The following is a 15738-nucleotide window of genomic DNA, read 5'->3' as shown; positions in this document are numbered from 1 at the left end:
GTTTAGTCAAATAAGTGCCCAAATTTAATAAAAATATTTAGGTTTCAGCTCAATCAGTGAAATGAAGAAAGCATTCAAACTGTGTTTGCATGGTGTCCAAATAATTGTTTTAAAGGAGGAGAGTTCAAATACACTGGTTTGAAATATTCGACTTTCTGCCTTTTTTTTTTTTTTAAGTTCTTGTGTGGCTTCAGTTGTCACATTGCTTGATTGTGGAGATCTAGCTTTGATGTCACCTTTCAAGCTAGTGCATACAGGGTAATCAGGCTCGAAATGTATTATTTCTGCCCTGGTTAATCAATAGCAGTGAAAGCCAAGATTTAGTGTCACAGGGCAGCCAGGTGTGGCAGGAAGGCAGTGGCTTTGTGTGGGGACTTGCAGCAGAGTGACCGTACCCAGCAGTGCTGTGGCCAGGCCACTGCACCCCGGGGTTCATTTCCCTCTACTCTGAGAAGGGGGGCTGTGCCCAGGTGCACTTGAGGCCCCTAAATGTGGAATATTCAGGATTTATGACAAAATGACTGAATGCCCTCTTTCCTTCAGGTTGGCTTTAATTTCTTTTCCTCCAGTTCACAGGTATAAAAATTCCATTTCTTGGGTCTCCTCCACACTTACTGCACCTGTAAGCCCTGCAGAGGGGAAGTAAGGTTGACCCCAAGCATCATGCCAGACTTCTCAAGGTTGATGGCTACGAGAAGTCCCCTATGAATTCCACGGCCTGAAAAGGGGCTCCAGGCACCTGCAGAGGGACGGGGCTTCTGAGGGGTGGAAACACCTGCTGTGGGTCGGGCTGGAGGAAAGTTCTCAACAGCTCAACACCTTTGGTTAAAACTTTATGATCTTCTGGGGCCCCTGGGTGGCTGTCAGTTGATAGTCCGACTCTTGGTTTTGGCTCAGGTTATGATCCCAGGGTCATGAGATTGAGCCCCAAGTCTGGCTGCACGCTGAGCATGCAGCCTGCTTAAGATTCTTTCTCTCCTTCTCCCTGCCCCTCCCCCTTCCCTCTCTAAAACAAAAACAAAAACATTTATGATCTTTTAAGGTCGTGGTCTTCTGCCGCCTTTTCCAAGAAGCATCCAGCATCTACTTTCCATGCCTGCCTTTCCTTCCCTGAGCTCCAAGAGTCTTTGCTCAGGTGCACTTGCTGGCGTTTGTCTAACTCTGCTGCACCGTGTGGTCAGACTTTTCTGGACAGCCAGCTACTTACGACAGGGACTACGCTCTTCGTGCAAACTGCCTTTTCATTCACTCACTGAGCGTGTGTGTGTGTGTGTGTGTGCAGGGTTACATTTCAAGGATGTCATGTGAGGCCTGACAACCCCAGGGTCCGACCTGTGATCCTCACTTTCCATGGATGCTCCTTAGAGACCGGTGCTTGGTTCCCAAGCAGAGGGGCCAAAGCTTGGTTCTGGAAGCAGCTAATGTCTCAGGGCCTTTCAGGACTGGGAAAGGGGCCTACCCATGCGTTCATGTAACTGTTTGTAAGCTATCTCAAATATAATCGGGTAGGACAGTTTCAATTCCAGCCTCTATTCCCCACCACACAAAGGGGGAGTCACCCCAAAACTTATGGGGTCTAGCTATGGGGACCGTTTCCTGGTTTCCTGAGGCTGCTGTGACAAAGTGGGTGCTCCAAGCCATGGGACTTTATTCCCTCCCAGTTCTAGAGGCCAGAAGCCCCAGATCAAGGTGTCAGCAGGGCCACCTTTTTTTGAAGGCTCTAGAGGAGAATTCTGTGTGGCTCCTTCCCAGGCTCTGTGGCTCCTAGAGATCTTCAGTGTTCTCTGGTTTCTGGCTGCCTCTCGGCTTCTGCCTCCATCCTCTCGTGGCCTTCATCTCTCTGTGCCTATCTCCTCCCCTCTTCTCGTGAGGACACCAGTCATGAATTTGGGACCCAGCCTAATCCAGTGTGGCCCGATCTTAACTAATCACATCTGTGAAGACCCTGTTTCCAAATCAGGCCCATTCTGAGGCTCTGGGTGGACATGGATTTAGAGGGACATATTCAGCCCAGTATCGGTTGGTTCTCCAGAAACCAGCTCTGAGCTGGGGATTTGTGTGCGTGAGGTAGGTTGGGGAGGCTCGGGACAACAGCTTCCTGGGCATGAAGAAACCGGGGAGGTTAGCACAGAGGCAGCCGTGAATGAAGAGGAGTGAAGCATGTTAACACACTGCAGAGAGATGTGGGTTTCTTGCTGACTTATCAAAACACTGACATCATTGATAGAATTTGTAATGCACCATTACAGTGTGAACAGCAATTACAAACTGGCTACGAGTTTGCTATTTTAAAATGTATTTATGAATTGTCCTGAAATCTTACAGATAACATGTAAAAGAAACATCATAGAGGTTTCCCCAAATTTGACAAAAATTCAATACACTATAATACCAATAATGAACTTTAAACACAAAAGAAACTTTCCTAAATTATAAACACCAGAAAACAAACTTCATTCAATTGTGTTATTCAAAGTTGAACTATTCTCTTTATAGAAAGATGGTCTTATAAAACCATTGTCATATAAGAAAAAGATCAAGGAATATGAAACCCAAGAGTATTCAGAAAGTTAAGTATTATAAAATTACAACAGAGAGTAAATTAATTAAAAATATTTTTCCTGCATTTTGTAATATTTATGTATTTACCAGCTTTCAACATTTTTAGAGCGCTGTGGTTTCTTTCTCCTTCTAAATAAACAGTCACTTCAAACCTTATTTTGTATTCCAGTTTTTCTCAAGGAAGACTCTTCCAAAATGCACAAGCTTCAGGCCCCACCCAATCTGGATCTGCCCTGGCTGCTGGGACCAGGAAGCTGTCCAGCTTGGACGCAGGGCCAGAAGATCAGTGTTTAGACCACGGGAACTCAGGATTCCTGGAACCCCAGACCACAGAGGCCCATGCTGCTGCAGTGGCACTTGAGCTCCTGGGAGTGGGGCCCAGAGCAGAATGGTAGGTGGAATGGCCCTAAGGTCACCCAAGGTCTGGCCCCTCCAGGACTCTGCCCAGACCACTCTGGGAGTGTGAGGCACTGTGTGACCGCTGAGCTTGGCTGCGGTTGGGTTGCAGGTGTGAGGCTGGGGAGCAGGGGGGAGGGGATCGTTTTTCTCGAGAGTCTTTCCTGGAGAAATTCAATCACATCCATCATCTTTGCATAGCAAGCTGGAGACCCCAGAGGCGGCACTGAAAGGCAGCTGCGTCTCTGCACACTCACACCTCCTGGCTGGGACTTGACCTCTCTTTGGCTCATTTGGGGGCTGTTTTGTTCCTACCCCTTCACCAGGGAAAGAAAAGCTGGACCTGTGACCGCCCCCGCTCCCCCTTCCCCAGTTGGGCAGAGGCCAGAATAATATGTGTTCCCAGCGTATCCAGGATCATACGATAACCAGGAAAATCTGGGTTCGTTTTACCTCTGAGCTAAATAATTCAGCTTCGCTGGGTCCAAAGTGATTGCTTTGTTGAAACTGGCTGCGGGGACCGGGGGGCACAGGACGTCTCCACATCTAGGAGAATGTGAGTGCCAGTGTGGGCAGGAGAGCCTCCCCAGCTTTCCTGGGAGCATACAGCCCTCCACGCAGATTTCCACAGATTTCCAAGGAAGCCAGTGGTGAGGATGGAGGGAAATTTCTGCAGGTTCAGGGGGACGCCACTGTTCTGTCTGCAGTCCCCACTGGCCACGCTCTTGCCCAAGCCCTGACCTGCCTCTGCTATGAATCAGTCCCTGCTCTGCGAAGGGGCAGCCGCGTTTTCTAGTGACCCTGTTTGTAGCGGGAGATGGATTGCAGGCCCCAACGCTCAGGGTCCTTGCGTGGGGCTGGATCAGGATGTGTGTTGCTGGCTGCACATTTCAAGCCAACGGTGCGCTTCCAGATGCCCAGGAGGCTGGGAAATAAACAATGACCAAAAAGAGCTTGATGCCACTTAAGCCACTTCATGCTTTACTCTGCTATTAGGTAACTTTAAATATAATATTGAGCTTTCTTGTCCTCAATCGGAGGTACATAGACTCACTTTGACGCTGATGTCCCTTCCTGCTGGGAGTCTTCCAGGACCCCCTCTCTGGCGACAGGTGATCTCTAAGTGGCTGTCCCCCCCTCACAGGCTGGCTGTGCAGTGACACAGCTCAAGCACAGGAGTCAGGCCTCATGCATCTACGTCATGTGGGTACTCCATTCATGGCAGCGTTCACCTGGGGAACAGCCTTGTCCCCACCTCCTCACTGCCCAGGTTGGCAAGGTCAGGAGCAAGTGTAAGGGCCCCAGAAGTAGGTGTGCAGTAGCGTTTGGCTTTGGCTTCCCTGGTGGCTGGCAGAGCATGGGCGATGGTGAGGCAGCCCCTGGAAGCTCTCCATTCTTGCTCCGATCAGGCAGTGAGTTTTGGGGCCATGTGTCCTCCTCCCCCTGCCCCATTCCAGCCCCATCTCTCTCCAAGCTTGACAAGAGTCCTTGTCAAATGTCCAGAAATGCTTCCTTCAACTCACCCAATCGTTCATTTTACAAACGCCCAAGAAATACTTCCCGTGTTCCGGGCAACGTGCTCTGTGCAGGGAGTACGGAGATGAAGGACATGTGGCCTTCACCTTAAGGGTGACTGACCATCCCCAGTCCTCCCCAGCTATGGGGTACAAATGGCCTTGTATTAACAATAATGGCCAAGCCCCATGACTTCTTACAGGGGCCTGCACAACTGCAAAGTCTTCGGCTTTTCTCCAGTTTTCCTTGCCCCTCTCAGAGCTCCCAGAGAAGATCTGCTTTTCACGCTGGGAATGCAGCCTCCCAGGTGCCTCGCCACAGCCCTTGCCCTTCAGTATTCAGGCCCTTGCACGGTCCCCTTCACCCACAGTGAAGCTGGGCTGGCCTGGGTGACCACTGGGTGACCGTGGAAGCCATGCTCTCTGCCTTCTGAGGCAAAAGAACACCTAGGCATGTGGTTGGGAACTTAGCATGGGCGGCCTCCTCAGCTCCTGCCCACAGCCCTTTGGCCTTGGCTCTGTCTTTCTTTCACAGGTGAAGGGTGGTGATCAGTTGTAATGGCCCCTCAGTCTGAAAAACTAGGCTTTACACATGTGTAACTTAGCTAAAAAGAACAATGGCCATTTCCCCTTCAATTTGCCGGTCTTACAGTCTTTTAAAATTCCTTATCAAAACTATTCAGTACACCCAGTTTGAATCTTAGCATCACATTTTATTCAAATAGGACATGGGTTTATGAGTGAAGGATTTAGAGACGTGTCTTCACAAACCACAGCCCCCGTACAGGGGCATTTCTCTCTCCCTGAGTTAGACAATATGGTCACATCCAGAAAACCTTTCTGCTTTGATTTTCCTTACTGAGCAAATCTATGGTAAACTCAGATGCAAAAGTAAGGTGTTGGGGTTAGGCACTGCTGTGCCGTCAGGTATTTCTCTGTCCATCGGGCTGACTATCAATGTGTGTACATCATGCGTCTGTATTAGTTCTCATCTGTTTATCTCTGTAAACTGATCCCATCCCCGTCACCACCAGTTCTGTCTCTAACCGGACTGCACGGAAGGACTCCAGGTACCCTCTGTGTTTTCCACGGTGCTTACTTGTGGCCAGGGTCATACGCAAAATAACTACTAGTCACTAAATATTTCCTTTTGGGTTTTGTTTTATGAACACGATATCACTTTTTGTTTATTAAAAAAAACAAACAAACCAAAGCACAGCAAGCAACCCAAAAAGTACGAGGCAAAAACAAAACCAAATTCTTTCAAGTCTTATCATTCAGAAATAGATGTTTCCTTTGTGACCATCCTGCCAGCCCTCTCTGTACAAACTGGTGAAAGTACAAAAATACACACATTATTTTACAAGGTGGGATCTTATTTATTATTTTAAAATAAAATTGTAACAGTCTCCATGGAACTCAGTGAAAGAAGAAAATGAAAGGAATTTTGAAATTCAGATAAATGTTTCTTCACAAGAGAGATTCATTTCTAGAAGATTCCTCTCAAATTTAAAATGGATTAGATCGTTTATGCTTTTACACCTAACCATTTCAACTTGAGACATTTTCTGTTGATTCCTTGCTCAGAAATATGGGGACATTTGCACACTTGGGGGCCTTGCACCATTTTTTTTAATAGGTCCTGATTTTTTTTTTATTTTTAATTTTTAATTTTATTTATTTATTTGACAGAGATAGAGACAGCCAGCGAGAGAGGGGACACAAGCAGGGGGAGTTGGAGAGGAAGAAGCAGGCTCATAGCGGAGGAGCCTAATGTGGGGCTCGATCCCGTAACGCCGGGATCACGCCCTGAGCCGAAGGCAGACGCTTAACCGCTGTGCCACCCAGGCGCCCCTAATAGGTCCTGATTTTTTTAAGTTATATTATTAATTTTCCATTTTCATGGTTTAGAATATTTACATTGCATTCTTTTTTTTTTTTTTTAAAGATTTTATTTGTTTANAGGAGCCTAATGTGGGGCTCGATCCCGTAACGCCGGGATCACGCCCTGAGCCGAAGGCAGACGCTTAACCGCTGTGCCACCCAGGCGCCCCTAATAGGTCCTGATTTTTTTAAGTTATATTATTAATTTTCCATTTTCATGGTTTAGAATATTTACATTGCATTCTTTTTTTTTTTTTTAAAGATTTTATTTGTTTATGTGACAGAGACAGCCAGTGAGAGAGGGAACACAAGCAGGGGGAGTGGGAGAGGAAGAAGCAGGCTCCCAGCAGAGGAGCCTGATGTGGGGCTTGATCCCAGAACTCCGGGATCATGCCCTGAGCCTAAGGCAGATGCTTAACGACTGAGCCACCCAGGTGCCCCTCACCACCGTTTTTAACCATTGTTTTCCTTTTATTAAAGAAGTGGTTCTGATTAATCCTTTGGTTGGCTAAATGTCGTCCTTTTTCTTTCCCCAAGAAAGGCTCATGGATTTCTTGAATTATTCCCCACTTGACAGCATCTGCCTTTTGTCTTTTTACTTTATGTATAACCTGGCTAGGGGGACCCTCCTGGGTGACACTTTTCTCATTCAGAACCTTATAAATATTGCTTCCCTGACTTCTGGCATTGAATATTGGAATCTGAGCCCAATCCCATCTTTTCCCTTGTATGTAAACTTGGATTTTCTGCCTGAATGAGCAAGTGAATCTTCTGTACCTTTGGAGTTCAGAAAGTAATCTGAATTAAGTTTGGTGTGGATAATTCTCCATCTCCGTCTCTATCTATCTATCTATCTATCATCTATCTATCTATAATCTATCTATCATCTATCTATCTATCTATCTATCTATCTATCTATCTATCATCTATCCATCTATCATCTATCTATCATCTATCTATCTATCAATCATCTATCATCTATCTATCTATCAATCATCTATCTATCATCTATCTATCTATCTATCTATCTATCTATCATCTATCTCCATCTATCTATAATATTTATAGTGNTATCATCTATCTATCATCTATCTATCTATCTATCTATCTATCTATCTATCTATCTATCATCTATCCATCTATCATCTATCATCTATCTATCTATCAATCATCTATCATCTATCTATCTATCAATCATCTATCTATCATCTGTCTATCTATCTATCTATCATCTATCTCCATCTATCTATAATATTTATAGTGCGGTTTATGTTCTTTTAAGCTATAGAATTAAGTATGTCATTATCTCCGTGGTATTTAATTCTACTATATGAATTTATTATTTTCATCAAGTAATACATGCACAAAACTTATAAGTCAAACACACGCCGCCCCACACTGCCCTAAGCCCCAATCCTATTTTCCAGAGCCGACTGAATTCAAATTTTCTGTTTCTTTTTATATTTCCTTCTGTATTTCTAAATAACACACTTATAATGCTCTTTCTTGATTTTTAGATTTCAGAAGTTATTTAATAACTTCCTTTAGTGAAAGTTGAGATTTTTCCTCTTACTCTTCCCCCCTTTCTCAGCTAACATAGTTTGATTGATGAATGCCCTATGATTTCATTGTTTTCAGTACATAAGTAATGTCTATTGTCTATCTGATGTTGCCATAACTAACACAGAGTTTTCCCCTGAACACCCGAAGGTTTTTCTCATCTTCCTTACCCTGAGGTTTTTTCCCCAGAACCTTCTCTCCTTCTTCCCCTCAAGAATGCAATCCAAGGATTAATCTGTTTTGTTCCTGCTTCATCCCCAGGGCTTAGAACAAAGCCTACCTTGTAATTGTTACTCATTAAATCTTTGTTAAGTAAATAAATGCTGAGAAAATTAAGTGCTGTGTTTGTATATTCTATTTTGTGCATCTTTTGATTTTCCCCCAAATTAATAATTGTCTAGAATTAATCATTGCCTCACGCTTTGCTTGCTGATATTTTTATATAATTATAATTGATCCTTTCCAAATTTTCCAAAGAAATTATAACCCCCATGCCCACCCCCAAATACTGTTTCTCTGTGTTGTGATGCTAGACCAGGGCACCTCTCCCTACCCCCCAAACCCCAACGCCCTGGTGTCCAGACCACCACAGCTGTGTGTCGGGACTCCCTTCCACACCCAGTGTACCCCTTCTGGGTCCCCGCCTCCTGATTCCCCACCTTCCTCTTCTTAGCTTACTTCCTCATTCCAGTAACTCCCTCCAAAATGGGGGCAGAGGTATTGTTTTGAGCTCCTGCATGTTTGAACTGTTTCACTCTAATATTTGTGATTTGGATGAAACTAACATTCTGGGTTGGAAACCCTGAGAAATTTGAACACCCTGCTCCATTATTTCCTAGTTTCCATGTTGCTGTTGAGAAATCCATTATGGTAGCTTTTCCTCTTTCTCTTTCTAAAATTAATTCGGGTGTTCTCTATAACTCTGGTGTTCTGAAATGTCATAAGGAGGTGTCTTGAGGGATTCTTTTCATTGACTACACTGGGAAAATCAAGGTCTTCATTTATTTTCTTTTGAAAAATAATTTCCACTCTTTTGTTTTCTCTTTTTAGATTTCTAGTAGTGGGCCATTGCACACCCTGATTTAATTCTCAGATTTTATTATCTTTTCTCTCCTGTTTTCCTTCTTATAATTGAGGATCTTCTCAATTTTATCTTTCAAGAGCCCTCTCTTCTTACCTTGTTTTCTAATTGTCTTTTTCTCCCTCCTAACATAAACTGTTCTTATTTCTAGAATGCAGTATCATATATTACCTTTTGGAACATGTTATTGTGCTTTTGAAATTCTGCCCCTGAGTTCCATTTTTGGATGTGTTTGGCTTCTGTCCTTCATTTTTTAAAAATTATTATATGTTAATCACCATACAGTACATCATTAGCTTTTGATGTAGTGTTCCATGACTCATTGCGTATAACACCCAGTGCACCATGCAATACATGCCCTTCTTAATATCCTTCACCGGGCTCGCCCATCCCCCCATCCCCTCCCCTCTGAAACCCTCAGTTTGTTTCCCTGAGTCCATAGCCTCTCATGGTTTGTCTCCCTCTCTGTTATCCCCCACTTCATTTTTCCCTTCCTTCTCCTAATGATCTCCCTGCCCCCTCCCCAGTATCTCTGTGACTCTCAAAGTGAGGCGGAGGCCCTAAGGGCTAGTGGGAGGAGCCATTTGTGGGCAGGCCTTAAGGAGGAAGGGGTAGTGCTGCAGGATGCTGTGCACAGGGGTTTACAAGTCTCTTCAGAGCATCCTCAGCTCTTCCGGAACAGAGGTCTCTTCTTCGGATCTGTTTTTCCAGAGAAGATATCTCTAGTGTTCTGTGAGCAGGTGGAAGAGGAGGAAGGCGTCTCTCAGCAACCCGTGGACATTCACTTGGAATCCAAGACAGCCCTTCCCACCTGGCTCCACTAACTGACTCCTCTAGGGGTGGAGAGATTCTCACCCAAGGAGCACACCTGGCAGGGGACATGGGGAGCTAACTGCTCCTCCGCCAGTTTGGACCCATTTCCTTGTTTCCAGCCCTCACCTCACTTCTCTGATCGCTGGCCCATCCTGCTCTTCAGACTTCCCCGAGGGCCTAGGGGGTTGCTGGCTCCTGCCTACTACTGACCACCTTGAGAACTGTCTTTGTAGGGTCCTGGCCACCTGCCTTATCTCCAGCTGTGTTCTAAACCACGCCATTGTGGGTGTGTTTATTTTTAATGACGTCATCTTCTAAAAATCCTGTTTTTATCTTCTATTTCTTCCTTAAGGAGATTGCTATGGACCCTAAAACCTCCTTTCCATGTCACAGCATGTGTGTGTCTGTGATTTCTTTAAGACGATGGAGATCTATTTCTCTAAATCATCCTCCTTCTTATGCAGAAGCTCTCTTTTTTATGATTGCATAGTATTTCTTTGTTTTAAATGTATTTGAGTGTAGTTGAAGAACTACGTTACATTGGCTTTACATGTACACTATAGTGATTTTACAAGTTTATGCATGATGCTTGGCTCACCACAAGTGTAGCTACCAGCTAAATATTTTTTATTGAAGATTTTATTTATTTATTCGTCAGAGAGAGAGAGAGCACAAGCAGGGGGAGGGGCAGAGGGAGAGGGAGAAGTAGACTCCCCACTGAACAGGGACCCTGATGAGGGGCTCGATTCCAGGACCCTGGGATCATAACCTGAGCTGAAGCCTGATGCATAACCAACTAAGCCACACAGGTGCCCCTATACCAAAACATTTTTAAGTAGGAAATTAATAAAAGTGAAAGGCAGAAGACAAATGTGTAATGATTAAGTCCTTATTAGCCAGCATCTCTTGTGATACACATTTGTCTTTAATAAAAAATATTTAAGCATAGACTCTATGCATGGTCCTTTTTGATCATTACTCATCTTTAAATATTACTCAAAACTCCCATGGGGAGGCTAGTATCACCTTTCAAGAACTACTGTTTGCTCCTGAATAAGGCTTTGGTATGTGAAGGAGAGAAGCTGGTGTTTCTTCCATGCTCTGAGATGTGCAAACCCCAGCATCTGTTCTCTGAGTTCTGCTGCCAGCCACCTCCTTGAACACTGCGGGTGATTTATTCCATTGGCTTGGTATAACTTGGCTGTCAGTATTTCCAGAGCTGTCTCAGGGATTTGACTCATCGTCCTTGAACTTTGGTGAGAAAATTTTGCGAAATACCATATGTGCAAATGTCAGTGAGAGGAGGCAGTGTCATTGAAGGGGATTGGCTGACCTGCCAGTGGCCTGGGGCCTGGGGGCCTCACCCCCTCCTTCTTCAGGTGGGGCCTATTCCAAAGAAAGGGAACCCAGAAAGGGGCTCACAGAAGAGAGTGAACGTGTGAACTCAGCAGAAGGCTGCTTCAGCCACCCTCGATAACGTTGAGGGGATTTACCCCTGGTGGTTTAGCCCCTGTGTGGTTCCTGTGGCTGCAAGCCAGAGTAACCTATCTGAGTGACTTCTAATTCAGAAGTAAGATTCTCCTACCTGTAAGCCAACATAAAGGGGGCATTGTGGCAGGGAAAGATCTTTGGTGAGTCAGTATGTGCTCCTACTGACCCAGCCAGACTCAATGAGGCCACAGTGGTGGGGGTGAGCTCATGGTCTGACCATCTATTGCTGCATAACAAGCCATCCCCAAGCTTAGAGGCTTAAGCCAGCACTTTATTGTTCTCTCTGCTGCTCTGTGGATTGACTTGATTCAACGAGGCAGTCTTCTTTGGGGCCTGGGTTGCTATTAGAAGGGGGTGGAAGCTGAAGTCAGATAAAGGCTGAGATGACTGGTTATCAAATATGGCACCTTCCCTCTGGGGCAAGTGGTTGGTGCCGGCTGTTGGCTTGGAGCTCAGCTGCAGTTGTCAGCTGGACCGCCTCCACAGGGCCTTCTTGTGTGGCTGGGCTTTCTATATCATGGCAGCTGTGCTCCAAGAGCATCCCAAGCACAAACATTCCAGGGAACCCAAGTGGGAGCTGAGAAGCTTATTATGGCCTAAGCTCAGAAGTCTCCACATGCCATTTCCTCCTCATTCTGTTGGTCAAGCAAATTCCTAGGGCTGACCCAGACTGAACCAAAGGGGAGTTAGATTCCACTTTCAGACGGAGGAATGACAGGGTCAGCTTGCAGAAGAGCATGTGGCTGCCACAGGGTGAGGTGAGGAGACAGTGAGGAAGGCTAATGTCGGGCCCACCTCCTACCTTCCCCTCTACTGGGGAAAGGGCAGCCAGACCACTCCTCACTTACAGTTTTCATTCTGACACCTGCTCTGCAGAAATGAATTGGAGATAGATGTGAATATGAGGGTAGCCTATGGAAGGATTATTATCCCTTCAGCCCTCCCGGATCAATATATGCCCCATGAATACAAAGAAGAACATGGCCAGGGTGACTCCTCCAGGACCGAGCCAGGGACATGGGCTCTGTTCTGTGCCCTGGCTGCAGAAACACTGCTCCAACCTTGCACTGCATCCTTGGGCACCAAAGGAGGGAAACCACCCATGTTTGGAGTCCACATAGGAATCTATGATTTTCCATGGACCCCTTCACGTGCCTCCCTGCTGTTCTATCCCATTTCTCCAGTTGTATTGCCCATTGGAGAGCAGCATCCCGGGATGGCCGATGGCAGTGCCAAACTCAACTGGGCTTTTTCTCCAGGAAAATCAGCCAGCATGAGAATGAAGAACCAGCCACAAAGACACTCCTCCCCACAAAGGGTGCAAACGGCAGACGTCTCCAGGCTTATTTCCCAAACTTGTTTTGGAGGGTTGGCCACAACATCTAGGTATAGGAGCTTCCTACTGGCTCTGCCTCTCAACCCAAAGATGAGTGCTTTCATTTTCCTTTAGGAGCTGGATGCTGCATTCATAAAATGACACCTGCTGCCTTCTCAGGGCATCTTCCCTGGGGAGCAGGATGTCTCTGTGCATAGGGACCAGCAAGCACGTGGCTGCTGAGGCTGAAACAGCAGGACACGGAGCTAAGCCTCTTCCCAGAGCAGGGCCTTGGAGTAGGGGCCAAGGCGGAAAGCAGCCTCAGGCCCAGGGGCCCACTCGCACAGAGGCTGGCCCACCAGAGCACAGGGAGGGAAGGGACTCAAGGGCGCTGGTGTGTGCTCAGCAAGCATAGTGGGGCCACAGCAAGACTGCACTCCCCGAGGTGGCTGAGGGGCCCTGTGGGAGCTCGGGAAAGGAGTCCAGGGAGCATCTAGCTGGAGCGGCACCGGCCCCAGCGCTGTCCTTGGCAGTCACAGCTGGGTACTTTCTCTTTTCCTTTTACCACGGGGAGAGACACGGGGAGGGAGAGGGAAAAGTGATCATTGGTTTAGGACATTGCCTTGCTTAACATAATTCTCAAAGTAAGAAGTGTTTCTGTTTTGACAGATGAGGGAACCAAGGCTCAGGACCACTCAGCTGGGAAGGGCCAGTGCTGTGCTAAGAAGGCAGGGAGGCTCCGTCTCGCCTCCCTCCGCAGCAGGGTCTCAACACAGGCCTCTGGAGGGCAGAGGACGGAGGGCTGCCAGCGCGCTAAGTGCCCGGGGTCTCACCTCAGGATGGGTTTGCAGCCCCTGGGCCGGAGGAGGTGAGGAGCCTGGCTGCTGGCTTCTGGGGGAAGCAGATGTAGGGGGGCAGGGGGCAGGGCGCAGGTGAGAGGCAGAGGTGACCACGCTGAGCCTCGGCACCAGCACCGCAGGATGGCTCAGTGGGGCCCAGCACGTTCAAGGCACCAGGTGTATGTGTGTTTCCTCACTAGCAAAGCAAGTGACAAAATGAGCCCCCTAGTTTTTCTCTTCTCTCTGACCCGAATGCTCCCCTGCCCCTCGTGTCATCAGCATGGTAGTGACCCTGGGTGTCTGTGATGAGACCGGAGTTATTACGTGCAGCTAAACCATTCCAGATTTTGTTTTCCACACCTCAAGCCCCAGGAAGCTTTCCTCCACAGAAAACACTGAAAACGAATTTAGTTAACTCTGGACAGCTGCTAGAAATCCAGGAGCCCTGTCTCATCTCTGACCAGCATTTTGGGACTTACCTGACCATCTTGGGAAAATGAACTCCATGACCAAGTTGTAGACTTCTCTAGCATTTTACCACAGAGGATATCCTTTGGTTAATTTGGGCAAATATAAGTTTATTTTTTCAAACTCAAAGCAAAATGAGTTGGGCTGTCCAGCAAATGCAGTTTGGACTAACACCTAAGCACATGAATACATTTTTCTCTTAGGTCTTAAAAGCTTTTTGATGGCAAATCCTGAGTTTGGTTTTAAAAAGCGTGATTAGGGGCGCCTGGGTGGCACAGCGGTTAAGTGTCTGCCTTCGGCTCAGGGCGTGATCCCAGCGTTATGGGATCGAGCCCCGCATCAGGCTCTCTTGCTATGAGCCTGCTTCTTCCTCTCCCACTCCCCCTGCTTGTGTTCCCTCTCTCACTGGCTGTCTCTCTCTGTCAAATGAATAAATAAATAAAATCTTTAAAAAAATAAAAAAAATAAAAAGCGTGATTAATACCTGGGAGAATGTTGTGAATTATGTAACAACCCATAGACTCACATATGGGGAAGTGCATGGAAGTGACAGGGAGAGGACACAACCATCACTCTCCAGAATTTTCATTCCCCAGTGGGATCAAAGTCACTGCAGGCTACACAAGCCTTGTTGCGTGGGGGAGATAGGAATGAGAAGCTGGGGCCTGGCAGGGATTGGAGGCCAGGGGCTGTAACCATCAATCAAGCTTTAGTTCTTTTCTCTTTCTCTGTCCTTCCTTTTTTCCTCCCTCCCTCTATCCACCCTGTATCCATCCATCCCTTTATTCCTTCCTTCGTTCCTTCCTTCTTCTTCTTTCCTTTCCCCCTTCTCTCCTACCTCTCTCTCTCTTTTTTCTTTCTTTCCCTCTCTGTCTTGGCAAATAATACTCTGGTTTATCGGTGGAAAACTGTCTAGTAAACTAACAAAAACTGATCAAGCAAGACAGAAGTACGTTTAACTGTATGACCTCAAATTAAAGGGGCCAAGCATTAATTATATTTGTATTTCATCAGAGGGGGATATGTGGTCCCAAAATGCTGGGAATGCATCTCTACTTCTTAGAATAAAGACTATTTGATAACTTTAAATCAACACCTCAGCCCACTGACATTCCTTCTGAAAAGGAAGAGATAGTCACGTGCACAGTTTGGCAGCTGAAAGGCTGCGCAAGGAAGTATTCCACGGCTCACGTCCTTGGAGGGAGGGTGAACCAGGCGCTGCAGGAACCTGAAGTGCAGGAGTTCCGCACATCCTGCAAACAGAAAGTGTGGAGTAACTAGCTGAGAGGTTGGGTCATTATTTTGTTTTCCCTTCATGCGTCTTACGACTGCAACCTAGTTACCATCACAACCTACAGAGTTATAAACACAACCTACAGAGTTCATCCACACAGTCAGTGAAACGGATTATAAAGATGTATTAAAAAAGAGTTACAGAAAGAGTTCGATTTTTCTAGAAGGTTGTGTTTTTATTTTGAAGCTTACACTGAGTTGCGGGATGGTAGGTTTTCATTCACCCATCCCTCATCCGTATTGTAAATGTTCTGAGCACCGCAAGTTAGAAAAAAAGCCTAGAGTTCAAACAGACAACAAAACAGCAGGTCAGAGAAAGCCTCATGCCTTAAGAATCATTTGGACTGAGACTTAAGGATGGAGGTGTGGAGTGTCTGGGTGGCTCAGTCAGGTAAGTGTCTGCCTTCGGCTCGGGTCATGATCTCAGGGTCCTGGGATCAAGTCCCACATTGGGCTCGCTGCTCAGTGGGGAGCCTGCTTCCCCCTCTCCTTCTGCCCTTCCCCACCACTTGTGCTGTCTTT

At 46.5% G+C, this 15738-nt stretch overlaps 1 protein-coding gene across 4 annotated transcripts in view; it reads left to right on the top strand.

Annotated features, from left to right (window-relative positions):
- Positions 1-3910, top strand: part of NAPG (NSF attachment protein gamma) — a 36553-nt gene extending 32643 nt beyond the window's left edge. For 2 of the 4 annotated variants that reach the window (XM_034642078.1, XM_034642077.1), the window contains one exon: positions 2732-3910. The gene's annotated coding sequence lies outside the window, so the exon portion shown is untranslated. The remainder of the gene's footprint in view (positions 1-2731) is intronic. The other 2 variants (XM_034642076.1, XM_034642075.1) reach the window with 2 other exon arrangements.
- The last annotated feature ends 11828 nt before the right edge of the window (positions 3911-15738 follow it).

The sequence above is a fragment of the Ailuropoda melanoleuca genome, chromosome 14, assembly GCF_002007445.2.
Source record: "Ailuropoda melanoleuca isolate Jingjing chromosome 14, ASM200744v2, whole genome shotgun sequence".
In the NCBI taxonomy this organism is placed as follows: domain Eukaryota; kingdom Metazoa; phylum Chordata; class Mammalia; order Carnivora; family Ursidae; genus Ailuropoda; species Ailuropoda melanoleuca.
The sequence above is the reverse complement of the archived record's forward strand: the minus strand, read 5'-3'. Positions and strand labels throughout refer to the sequence as shown.